The following is a 13,908-nucleotide window of genomic DNA, read 5'->3' as shown; positions in this document are numbered from 1 at the left end:
GAATATACTCTTGATTGCGGACAGTGCAGTCATATGCTTTAACCAGGTCTCCTTTATCATTGGCCATTTCCACAAGTCCTTAAAGGGTTGGTCCGCTCACCGAATGCTGGTGGCTTTCTCCCTTGACTCCAGATGTCTCCGTTTTCAAAAAGGTTGCAAGCTGTTTGGCTTCTGTTTTTTCAGCACCTTTTTGGGAATCATGTGAAAGTGTGTTCGCAAAAAGGTGCTGAAAAAATGGAAGCCAAACAGCTTGCAACCTTTTTGAAAACGGAGACATCTGGAGTCAAGGGGGAAAGCAGCCGATGTTTGGTGAGTGGGCCATCCCTTTAAAGGACGTGTGGAAACAGTCTTAACTCTTATCCTATCACGAATGCCAACTCAACTCTTCTAAAGCAATGATCCTTGCCACCATTTCCCATAGTACTCTATAACTTGGTTGGCCAGACCAAGCTAGAACCCTCTTGAAAAGATCGCTTAGGTGATGTAGTTTAGCTGTTCCTGGAGTCTGACTGAAATCCATTAAGGGTCCAGTTTTCTCGACTTTCTTCCAAATCCATAGCCTTTCTTAGCTATGTCATCTTCTGTCTGGCCAATGAGCCCTAGATTACATTATCTTCAAATTATACAGCCTGTTTATTTCTTAACTCGCACTTGGTTATCTAATATACCCTTCTTTAACAGTCTCTAATTTGCCTGCTATGTGTACTTGTAGCACTTTAGAATACATTGATTAGACAGCACAATCTTGATATAAACTTATCATTAGCTGCTAGTGTCACACAATTACCTGTAACCCACTCTGCTCTCATGCTGACAAACTGACAAACTGGCAAACTGTATTGTATTGCCATCTTCTTTTTTTTGATGCGTGTACGATGCCAATAAAGGTTATTGGAATTGGATTGGATATAATCATCACAGCAAAATAAGAGTGTAGCACATACTTATCAAAAGTCTGACACAGAAGTTGACACATGTTCCACCGAGACATGATTCAAGCATCATTGATACACTCCACTTATAAACTGTGAGAGAGTTGTATAGTGGTTAGAGTATCAGACTAGAAACGGGGCAACCTGGGTTTGAATTTCCACTCTGCTATGGAAGCTTGCTAGGCGACTTGGGGCCAATCACACACTCTCTGCCTAACCTACACTGCCTTATTTGGGAGAAAGGAGGGATATAAATTAAGTAAGTATGTAAGTTAAGCAGAGCTTTTTTTCAGGTTGTGGAACTCAGTGGTGGAACTCAAGACTGCACAATGACATCACTTTGGGTCAGCTGGAACAAGGGGGTAGTTTTTAAAAGTTTAAATTGCCCTCGGCGAAAATGGTCATGGCCGGTGGCCCCGCCCCCTGATCTCCAGACAGAGGGGAGTTTAGATTGCCCTCCACACCGCTCAGCGCTCTGTCTGGAGATCAGATGTGGAGGGCAATCTCAACTCCCCTCTGTCTGGAGATCAGGGGGTGGGGCCACCAGCCATGTGACCATTTTTAAGAGGTGCTGGAACTCCCTTCCACTGCTTTCCAGCTGAAAAAAAGCCCTGAAGTTAAGTAAATAAATAACCTATGTCTTAGGGTTGTTTGTGAAGATAAAATAGAGAGGAGAATGGTGTAAGCTGCTTTGAGTTCTCATTGGGGAGAAAGAGAAAACAAAGTAAATAAATACAATAAATTGGCACTTACGTATTACTGGCCTAGGGTTTTGCTTGCTGGATTTTGAGTTTGGATTTATTGTTATCCCATAATTAACCAATCCTTTACACAGTCTGTGCTGACTCCAGTGCATCTGCACACCCTCCCTTGTTTCTCAGTCAGACCTGGGAACATTTGCCTTTTTGTGCTTGCTGCATTTTCAAATGATGGGGCACATTCCCCGACTATTTCATGTGACTAATGCCTCTTGTATGTCTGCTGCAGCTTAGTGAGTTTCCTCTGCAAGAGCCTGTCTTTTGATAGATTGCCACACACAACTGTTTAACAGCAGTATGCAAACTGACAGGCTGTGCGCTAGATGGTACATCAGTGTTCATGCACAGGCATATTTGTGCACATGTTCTAGGATCAGTCCTGCTCAGAGATGACATTTCTTGAGACACATAGGAGTGGGATGAAACATGAAGAAGGACAACTCCAGGCACACTGGAAGAAGAACACCAGCCTTTCCAAAAAAGTATCGCCAAACATTCCCACAAAGCAACATCTAGGGGCAGCGATATACCAGGAAGTCATTTAATAAACCTTCAACAAAGACCAAAGTTGCAGAGGCAGACAATGGCAAACCACCTCTGTTAGTCTCTGGCCATGAAAACTCCACCAGGGGTCACCCTAAGCCAGCTATGACTTGAGGGCACTCTCCACTACAGGGCTTTTTTTCAGGGGGAACGTGGGGGAACGGAGTTCCGGAACCTCTTGAAAATGGTCACATGGCTGGCAGCCCCGCCCCCTGATCTCCAGACAGAGGGGAGTTCAGGAAGGCAATCTCAACTCCCCTCTGTCTGGAGATCAGGGGGCGGGGCCGCCAGCCATGTGACCATTTTCTCCGAGGGCAACCCGCTGAGTTCCACCACCTCTTTTCCCAGAAAAAAAGCCCTGGTCCACCACCACATTTAGTAAACTAGCAGCAGTTGGAAGCGAAGCAATTCCGTCCCCAGAGGGTAGTGCCCTCCTGATTTGATCCTTGTGTTTTGGATAGCAATACTGAGATCTTCCTTTGCATTTTGTACCTGCCAAATTTTCTTCTGCCGGTTCTCTTTTGGGCCTTTTTTTTCAAAAAAAAAGTTGATGGTTTGAACTGCCTTGGATTTTGAACCAGCTTTATTTTATTTTTGGATCGTAAACTGGCTTGCAGCCTTCTCAGTGGGAAAAGTGGTTAATAAATACTTTATGAATTTCTACTTAGAAGTGATTGTGGAGTAGTAGCTCGAGCGTTAGAGTGTTTGAATCCCCAGTCTGCCATTGCGAGAATCACTAAGGGCTATAACGGACAGTGTTGGAAATGTCAACACACAGATGCAACTTTTTACCATATGTGGTGGACTTGTAAGAAAGCATGAAAATATTGGGTGAAGATACATGAAGAGAGGCAGAAGATTCTTAAACAAAGATTTGAATTGAATCCGAAAAACATGTTATTAAACATTCTACCAAATAATCTCAGAAAAGAGCAGGGAGACCATTATTGTTATATGGTAACAGCAGCTAGAGTGTTATATGCAGCGAGATGGAAAGCAGATACGTCTCCTAATGTGTGTGTCAGATTGGATAGATAAGGTTCATAAATATGCATCAATGGCCAAATTAACTACTTATGTACATAATAGACCAATAGATGAATTTTGGGGGAAATGGAGGGACTTTTTTGATCATTTAGGCCAGAACTAACCCCAGTTAAGGCGACAGTATAATTCACTATAAAGATAAAAGGATGGAACCCAGAGAATGATTAGAAAAACAGTAGATATTATGTTTTGTATAAGTAACCAAGGAGAGAAGGAGATTTACAACATAACTAAGTTCTGTTACTAAAATTCTTATATCTTAACCGTTATCAGTTTAGCTCATTTTTAAATGTAGTGCCTGTTTAAGTTATGAACTAATTTTAGATCTGTTATTAGCATAAGTTACTATAAGCAGGGTTCACTTTGAGGGGGAACGCACAGGAACGCAGTTCCGGCAGTTCCCCAAAGAGGTCACATGTCAGGTGGCCCCGTCCACCTGACTCTTGGCCATTTGGGGCCCGTTTCAGCCTGGATTGGAGACGAAATGGCCTGGATCGGGCCTCTGACGGGTGGTGGATCACTCTCCCGTTCATCAGTGGCCCAATCCTGACCATTTTGGGCCCCTTTTTGGCCATTTTCAGCCCCTTTTTGCCATTTTGGGCCCAATTTTGGCCCTGAATGGCTAGGATTGGGTCCAAAACAGCCAGGATAGGTGATGTCAGGGGGTGTGGCATATGCAAATCAGTTATACTAATGACACACTTCCAGTGATGGCAGGGGGTGTGGCATATGCTAATGAGTTATGCCAATGAGTTCCTCCAGCTCTTTTTCTACGAAATGACCCCTGACTATAAGTCTCGTATTGTTTGTATAAGCTTTTCTATGCACTTTCCATTGCCAAATCTTATCTATTTCTAAACAAATTGTTTTTTTAAAAAATGAATCCCCAGTCTGTCATGCAGCTTACTGGTGTCACCTTGGCTTAGACTTTCTGTCAGCAGCAGCATAATCCACCTCACAGGGCTGTTGTGAGCCTAAAAGTGGGTTAGAGTTCTGTTTGAGGAAGGGCAAGCTAAAAATCTGAAACAATTAAAGCTGAAATGTATGTGGATATCTCTGGGTGAGGATCTTGGCATTCTACAACAAATAACTCTACAGCTTCCTCGTACCCCGCACAAAGGATACAGCCTGTTGGCTGTTGTGGGTTTTCTGGGCTGTATTGCCATGGTTGTATTGCCACGACCACGGCAATACAGCCCAGAAAACCCACAACAGCCATTGTTCTCCGGCCATGAAAGCCTTCGACAATACATCGATACAGCCTGTGTTTTGCAGATTGGCAGGAACAAGGGACAGCTAGAATGGGATAGCAAACACAGGACTTCCTCTTTGGCTGGGATGGCTGAATAACTTGCTGCCGAGCACCACTTTAAGCCACGTGCTCAGTAAAAAAAACACAAATAAAAAAAGAAGCCAAACAATAAAGCAGCTAAAACAAGAACCAGTTTTTTTAATGGATAACACACAAAAAGCAGAGAGAGCCAAAGTCCAAAAACCATCAAACCAGTTGATAGGTTTGCAGGAGGTGTGGGGGAGGGGGGGCAGAACCTGTTTTCACAAAAACACATGAAGCTGCCTTATACGGAATCAGCCCGTTGGCCCACCAAGGTCAGTATTGTCTACTCAGACTGGCAGCAGCTCTGTGGGGTCTCAGGAGGAGGTCCTTCACATCACCTCCTTCCTGATCCTTTTAACTGGAGTTACTGGGGATTGAACTTGGGACTTTCTGCACGCCAAGCAGTTACTGTACCACTAAGCCACATCCTCTGTACTCATCCCTGATTTTTTACCTGCAGGAAGGCACTTGCCACACTTCCGTCAGTGAAGGGATGTGTTGTTGGAAGTGAAGGCCTGTGCAATATCTCTGTCAAGCACACCGGTAGTCCAGAGGAAGCAGTAGAGCTTGTAAGGTAGATAGATCAGATTCCTGCTCCTGCAACTGGTGGAACAGCTAGGGCTAAAGGGGGAGGGGTCAGCATCCTGCTGATGTCACTTCCAGCACAAACCTGGAAGTGATGTAACCATGTCAGTGCAACGCTCTTGGATTCACACAGAATTCTATGGGTTTGCCATAGAGTTTTGGGTGGATCCTAGAGCGTCACAGTGGTAAAGCACCATCACCTCCAGGTTTGCTTGAGAAGTGTTACGGCATTGACATAACTGTTAGTTGCGATGCCTCCACATGTCTCCTGAACAAAGAGGAGAACCGAAACTGTAACCTACTTCACAAGGTTGTGGTGGGGATAACATGGAGGAGAGGAGAATAATGTAAGCCACCCGGGGTCCCCATTGGGGAAACAGGTGGGGTATAAATAAAGTTAAGAAATACATACATACATGTACACAAAATTAGGGAACATTCACTCATCCTTTAAGTGTGCATGTTAATATATAAGTATTCCTCTGAACCTGCACAAAGTACATTTTGCTCACAACTAGGGAGGTGCAAGAAGAGTACCCATCAGGAGTGCCCAGCCTCCTGTCATGGTGGCTTGCCTGCCAGTGCCAGAGGCATCAGTGGGAGGAAATGGGGGAGAGGAGAGCATGCCAATAGGGCACTGATGGGCTTCAATGCACTTACATGGGGCACCAGCATGCTTATGTGGTGGACACTCTAGCATTTCACAAAAACTCTATGGTAAATGATAATATAATAACAGAGTGCTTATATACTGTTCTTCTAGGCAGATTAGTGCCCGACTCAGAGTGGTGTACAAAGTCATTGTTAACATTATCCCCACAACGCAACTGGAGAACTGGGGCTGAAAGGAATAGCTTACCTGAGGCCGCCTACAGAGCTCATAGCAGTAGTGGGATTCGAACCAGCAAAGTACTGCATTGCAGCTCAGTTACTTAACCACTACGCTACAGCAGTTTAGAAAAACTAAAGGGTTTTCCTAAAAGACTACAGCATCTAAAGATATCCCTTCCAGTTTATACCAGAAGTTTTATCAACATGCTGGTGCAACACCAGCACACCAGGCCAATTCCTCCCAGAGGTTGCTGGCTGCAGCCTGGCTACCCTAATACACACGCACGAGATGTTTTGCTAGTTCTTCTAATAACATTTCTCAAAATTTCATGATGTTTTGTCTGAGATGAACTCCAAAAGCGGTCGTCCAATTTTGTTTTAGGTTAGAAATTCATGGGTAATTCCAATCCCTGGCCTGCTCACAGTGGGTTTTGCCTGTGGGGATATCTCCCAAACGTCAGTGGTTAGTACTCAAGTATCATTTCTCTAGACCTGGTACAAATGTGCAGCACTCTGTGATGAATGCCTGCTGAACCGGGCCTGGATATCACCCGGAATTACAGTTGATCTCCAGATGACAGATATCAGCTCCCCTGGAGAAAATGGCTGCTTTGGAGGATGGACTCTATGGCATTATACCCCATTGTGGTCCCTCCCTTCCCCAACCCCTGCTGTCTCCAGAGTCCATCCCCAGATCTCCAGGAATATCTCAAGACAGAGTTGGTAACCCTAACTGTGACCCTGTCGACCTTGGGATGTCAAGTTCCCGTGTTGTAAGGAACATAATAAAGCTTGAGCAACTTTATTTTCATTCTTTTGCTATTGACCAGAACTTCTGTTATGACTGGAGAGTTTTGTTCTCCTGAGCACCAAGGACGTACCATCGGTGTCGGGAACACGAGATAAGAGCCTAAAGTAAAGATTGCATAAGAGGAGAAGGAACAGTGGAACAGAAGAGGGGGGCACTATAGATTGACAGGGGAAGAGACTCAAACCAAGGCCTTACTTTAAATTTTTTCTTATTTATTTACAAAATTTATACTCTGTCTTTCTGTCCTCATCAGGGACACCAAGGCGGCTAACAGATTAAAAACATACATGCTAATATAACAAATCTTAAAAGCTTTTAAAAACCAAAGAGAAACACATCATCACATCATTAAAGCCAAGCTAAAATGCACAGACACAGAAACAATAGTTAAACCATAGGGCAGAAGAAAGATCACTGAGGGACTGCCAGACAAAACTAAAAAGTCCTCACCTACTGGTAGACGACAGCAACAGAAAGGGACAACTGAGGGCGAAACTACAAGTGACGAATGACACTTGAACGGCAAGTGTATTTCTCCCTGTTCACTTGCGCTCCACTCAGTCCACTTGCCGTTCAAGTGTCATTCGTCACTTGTAGCTTGGCCCCAAGTCTCTTTAGTGAGAGAGTTCCACAGTTTTGGTGCTGCTACCAAGAACGCTAGGGCTGCCAGGTTGCCCAATGGGGGCGGAAGATCTCCCGCTGTCAGCCGCTCACCTGGCCAGGGGGCGGAGAGCCCCAGGGAAAGGGCCCAAGAGGCAATAAACTTCCAGGACCAGTGTGCAGTGGGTGCGCTCCCCATAGACGATGACGTCACTCCGAAAAGTGACATCATCGCGCCTGCCAGGAAATGCCAGATTTCCCCCTCCCACCGGGAGGTTATCGGGACCTGGCAACCCTAGAGAATGCCCTCTCCCAGATTGCCACTGGCTAATTTCAGAAGGTGGGATGACCTGAAGCAGGGTCTTGGAAGATGACCGTAGTGGTCCTTCAGGTATGCTCGTCTCAAGCCATATCAGGTTTTAAGGGTGCCTGGGCAGATCGGGAACCAGTGTAGATGGGCCCAGACTAGGGCTGCTATGCCCAGCCTGGCAACTAGCTGCAGAGGCAGCCATCAGCGACACCATGACATCACTTCCAGGAACATCCGAAGTGACACCATACAGGTAAGTGTGGCAACATGAATTTGACTTTTGTATTTAACATTCATTGTATGTGATTGATGCCATTATTGTATTGTGCATGAATGCTGTACTGATCCTCTGCCTGCCCCTGAGGAAGTCGGAAGACGAAATCTGGCATTGCAGCCGGCCCCCAGTTTGGGCTCCTACCCTTCAGGATCTCTCATGTGGAATATCGAAGGAAACCTATAAGCAAGAAAGAAGGACTAAATGAGACTTGCACTCTCTACAAAGCACAGTACTTACCTGCTATTGGACCTGGAGTTGGCATCCTGCTTCCTTGGAATGTATGGGAGGGGAATGTGTGGCCCTTGTTCTTAGAACATTGTATTTTGTATTTAATATATGATCTTGTTGTATGAATGGCACGTTGTAAATGTATATGAATTTGGGAGCACTAGCACTTTAAATAGATCGTATTACTGTTTCTTTAATCCCAGGTGGTGTTGTGTTGCTCCGGGATTTGGCCTGCTTGTTTGCTATATGCTGTCAACAACAGCATTTCTTTTTTTCTCCCCCTGACCACTGGAGTGCTGATGGGCGAGGCTTGCTGGAGGCAGGAGATCTCCCCCCACCCCAAATCAGTACATGGTAACTCTAGCTGAGGCTGGAGTGATACGAGCTCTATGACCCACTCCAGTCAAAATCCTGGCTGCCTCACTCTGAGTCTGCACCAATTGAAGTTTCCAAACATGTTTCAAGGGCAGCCCCATATAGAGTGCATTGCAGTAATCTAATTTGGATGTAACCAGGACCTGCACCACAAGGGACACGTCTTTTCTGCCCAAAATCGATGTGCTCCTATTTTTGCAAATAAGTAATGTGATCGCACCTATCCTGGATGCAACAGTTTTAGAACATAAGAACATTTCTTCTTAGGGAGGGCTGGATCTTCTAGTGATTGCCCCCCTTTCCTCGCCTGTGGCCGACATGGAGTGTAATGGGAGGTGTTGCACCTGTGTTGAGCCAGTGTGTGCCATCACTTGTAGCAAAAACCGGAATGATGTCATAACATCGGGTGCAATGCTCTAGACATGGTTAACCATAGATTTTTGGGTGATGCCTAGAGTGTCAGCTGACACCATGATGTCATTTCCTGTTTTACCAGAAGTGTTTGTGTACACCAGCATCATGCCAGCATGCTTGTCCCTGCCCCTGATGTCCTTCCGGCAGGTGGTCAACTGGATTTGGCAACTCTAATCCTGCTGGAAGGCCAGTGTTCCATCTAGTTCAGCAATGCATCCAGTTTCACACACGCATTGGCCATCCAGTTGCCCCAGAGGGCTAACAAATGACATCAATAGAGGTCAAGGCCTTCCACTGATACTGCCTCCAAGCAGGGGTTGACTGCCTGACTGTGGAATTTTCCTTTAGTCCCCATGGCTAGTAACCACTGAGGGCCTTCTCCTCCTTGAATCTGCTGAATCCCCTTTTCTGTGCTCATGGCCATCGCTACATCCACTGATAGCGAATTTCACAATTTAATGACTCGTTGAACAAAAAAGTACTTCATGTTGTCTTTCCTGAACCAATTGCTCATCTGCTTCATTTGGGGCCCATGAGTTCTAGCCCTGAGCGAATGGGAGAAAAAGTTTTGTCTGCTCAGTTTTTCTACCCACCCAGGACTATGTGAAACAATGCTGCCCCCAGTCCCTTCCTATCAGGGTTTTTTTTCTGGGAAAAGAGACGGTGGAACTCAGTGGGTTGCCCTTGGAGAAAATGGTCACATGGATGGTGGCCCCGCCCCTTGATCTCCAGACAGAGGGGAGTTTAGATTGCCCTCCGCACCGCACCACAACTCCCCTCTGTCTGGAGATCAGGGGGTAGGGCCACCAGCCATGTGACCATTTTCAAGAGGTTCCGGGTTACCAGTCCCCCAGTGGGAATGGTGGACCCTCTACTATCACCCTCTGCCCTCCCCCACCACCACTCACCTGGCCGGGCACACTCCCAGGGCAGCACGATGATGTCACTTCCTGGGAGTGCCATCATTGTGCCACCCCAAGAGCGCTCCTACATTTCACAGCAGACCGAATTCGGCCTGCTTGAGGCCCAAATTGGCCCTCTGAGAAGCGCACACACACTCCTGTGCCTGCGTGATGACATCACCGGAAGTGACATCATCGCACAGGCGTGCACATGAGGAAAACAGCGAAGGGGAGTGCCAGGGACCTGCCCTCCTGCTGAGAGGGTAAGATGACTAGCTGATCCCAATGGGTGCATGCCCCACTCCCTGGAGCACTGGGTCACTTCATTTAAGTTTTGTAAAAAAAAGAACAGGTTTCCTAGATTTATGATGCTACCACACTTAAAGAACGGGAAGTTGTTTTCAGACCCCGCCTTCCCCAGGCCCCGCCCCCAAATCTCAAGGAATTTCCCAACATGAGACTGGCAGCCCTATTTACCCAGTATGTCTTTATCTCCTCCTTCCGCCAAAGAGCTTGGAGCGATGTTGCTGATTTCCCCTGCACAACAGCTCTGTGAAGTTGGCCCAGCAAGCGTTTTGACAGAACAGAGGCAAGCCCAGGCCTTCCAGGTCCTAGTCTCATATGCTGACCACTTAGGGTTGGCAACCTTCAGGTGGTGGCTGGAGATCTCACAGAATTACAACTGACCTCTAGGACACATTTTCTCCCCTGGCTGCTTTGGAGGGGAGACTCTATGGCATTATACCCTGCTGAGGTCCCTTGCCTCTCCAAATGCCACCCTCTCCAGGCGTCACTCCCCAAATCTCCAGGAATTTCCCAACCTGGAGCTGGCAACACTAGTGGGAGATAAATAAATAAAAATAAGCCTCTGGCCTCATCATTGGCATGGCCCTTCCAGGACACAACTAGGGTTCTCAGGTCTCCTTACCAGGTGGGGGACCTGGGACTTATCTTGTGCCTTCCGCATTCTCTCCCTCCTAGCACTGGTGAGATGATGTCACTTCCTGGAAGTGACATCATCATCACGTTGGCTACAGGCATGCTCCCATGCTTCACACAGGGCTAATTCCTCAGTGAAGCACAGGAGCACACCCACAGCTGGTGTGATGATGTCACTTCAGGAAGTGACATCATCGTACCCCTCCCTGAGCGCACGCGGTACATGCTTTCCGCTCTGGTGAGCTTGCCACCTCCTGCCGGGCAATGGGGCAAATCCCTGGGAAATTGCCTGCCAGCGGAGGGCACCTGGGAACCCTAAGGCACAACCCATGCCCTTAACCATACACTTCTCTCTCTGCCAACAGAAGATAATTCATGCATCGGATGAAGTGGGCCCTATCTAGTCCATGAAAGATGAGGCCACAGCGAAGCCATCCATTTTTAAGATACTGTCAGATTCCTTCTGGTTTTACTGCAAAAGACTAACACAGCTTCTCCCATTTGCAGCGAACTCATAAAATCCGTCTCATCCCTGAACTCCCAATGTAACTATTGCTTGGGCTCCAGCGCCACCCACTGGGCATTCATTCCCAACAGCATAATCAGGTCCCTTTCTAAACGAATTATTCCACGAGGGGAAGTATTCACATGTCAAGAGAACATTTCTTAGAATTCACTTAAGTATGACCCAAAGTACACACAGCAGAGGTTGCCTGTAATGTCTCTGCCTGATTCACTGCTCCAGGCCTCGCCTTCTTTTATTCAGGCTTTGAGGAAAGGTATAATCTTGTCGTCTCTCTGCACCATCAGGTATGACTGTACTATTAAATCATGCTAGGTGCAGTAGCGCATCAGAACTCCCGGCCGTCAGAGGAAGGACACCTAGAACAATGACTCATGCAGTACTACACTGGGCAAACTCACCTGGAGGCGAAAGATTTCTTTTACTCTCTAAAGTAAGGCATTTTCCATACAAGAATGAAGAATGCCTGTAATTTTAATTCAAAAAAATATGTACGAGGTCTTGGAAGTTTGGGGCAGATCATAATGAATTACAGACGATTCAGGAAAAGTACGTGCCAGGAAAAACCTGTGGCGTTAGCTAGTTCCCATGAAAACAGATTGAATAGTCCACCAAAGATAGTGAGGGGTTGTCTACGCTTGAGTAGTGTGTGTGTTTTACTCATTCCTGCTCTTTCCTTAGTTGCTGTTGTTAAAGCCATTCAATGCGTTGGACACTTGACCAGGAGGAGGAGGAGAAAGAAGGACAATACTACAAAGTCAAATACAAATAAGTAGATGTTCAAGAAGATGGGCAAGAAGAAATGGCCAAGACGTCCAAGCAAATAGCCATGAAGCATGACCTACAGGGGTGGCCAAACTGCGGCTCGGCAGCCACATGTGGCTCTTCTAGTCATATTGTGTGGCTCCTGGAGTCTCTGAGTATCGCCATGGCCATACATTTTATTTTAATCTAGTTTATTTCCCTCCCTCCCTTTCCTCCTTTCTTTCCACATCTTTCCTCCCTTTTCCTTTTTTCCTTCCTTCTCTCTTTCCATGACTTCCATATTTTCAATAAAAATGTTGGGGTTGCCAGGTCTGACTCAGAAAATATCTGGGGACTTTGGGGGTGAAGCCTAGCAAGGATGCGATGTCACTTTTGTGATGTCACTTCCAAGTCAAAGGTCAGGTGATGGCTCTTCCCAAGCTTCCCTCCTTTCAATGATGTCACTTCTAGCATACTGCACTAAAACCCCACCCCTTCCTGTGATGTCACTTTCAGGACAAACTCCACCTCCTCATCTGAAGTCACTTCAATGCATCATTGTCTTTCGGCCCTCAAATCTGATGTTTATTCTATGTGGCTCTTACATTAAGCAAGTTTGGCCACCCCGACCTAGCAGGTGACTAAGAAGAAAACAGTCAAGCAGATTAAGCTGGTGGCAGAGTACATAACCAAGGAGAATACAACCAAGAAGATGATCAAAAAGAAGATAGGAAGGAAGATGGAACAGATAACCAAGAAGAAGATGACCAAGAACAAGCAGTTGTTCAAGGAGATGACAAAAAAGAAGAACACAAAACCATCCAAAATATAAAAGTCCAAGACCCTGTGCTGAGGAGCTTACAACCAAAACTGTAAGAGAGAGACCAATAGGTCAATTTTCAATGGAAGGAATTGTTAAAATTCTAATCTGTAATTTTGGATTTCAAATCTCGTGTTGTTTCAAATCGGACAGTTCAGAAACCTCCCATACCCTCAAACTAATGCCACGTGTGTGTGATGTGCCATCAAGTCGTCTCCAACCTCTGGCGACCTTATGAATTAAAGACCTCCCAAACATCCTCTCATTAACAAACTTGCTCAGATCCTCCAGACTGGAGAACGTGGCTTCCTTTATTGAGTCCAGTCATCTCGTTTTAGGTCTTCCTCTTTTCCTACTGCCTTCCAATTTTCCTAGCATTATTGACTTTTCCAAAGAATCTTATCTTCTCGTGATGTGACCAAAGTACGAGAGCCTCAGTTTTGAGATTTTAGCTTCTAGGGATTTGTCTATTAAGCCCTGGCATATCAGACCAATTGGTCACCCAACAAGTTTCTTCTGATGGTGGCCAGCCAGGTGAGGTTCCTCTGCCTGTGGATGCTCACTATCAAGACTTGAGGGTAACCACAAAACTGTCTTGTTTGTTGCTAGCACCTAGTACCCAGAAATAGATTGCTTCTGAAGATCCATTTTTAGACTTCATGGTTATTGGTTGATAGACCATACATTTGCCCAATACCTTATTCCAATGTGTAAACCTCCTTGAGTCTCAGGGAGAAAGGTGGACTATACAAAACAACAAGAGCCTCTTAAAGACTAATACAGAAATGAAATCGGAGGCGTTCCTGCTGTGAGTCATGGATAAACAGAAGTTACTCATGGTACACTTTTTTTGTATATGACAACAGCAGCGAGACTGTTATATGCTCAAAAATGGAAAGCTACAATACTACCTACAACAGAAGAATGGCTGGA

The sequence above is a fragment of the Eublepharis macularius genome, chromosome 1, assembly GCF_028583425.1.
Source record: "Eublepharis macularius isolate TG4126 chromosome 1, MPM_Emac_v1.0, whole genome shotgun sequence".
Taxonomy (NCBI): Eukaryota; Metazoa; Chordata; class Lepidosauria; order Squamata; family Eublepharidae; genus Eublepharis; species Eublepharis macularius.
The sequence above is the reverse complement of the archived record's forward strand: the minus strand, read 5'-3'. Positions refer to the sequence as shown.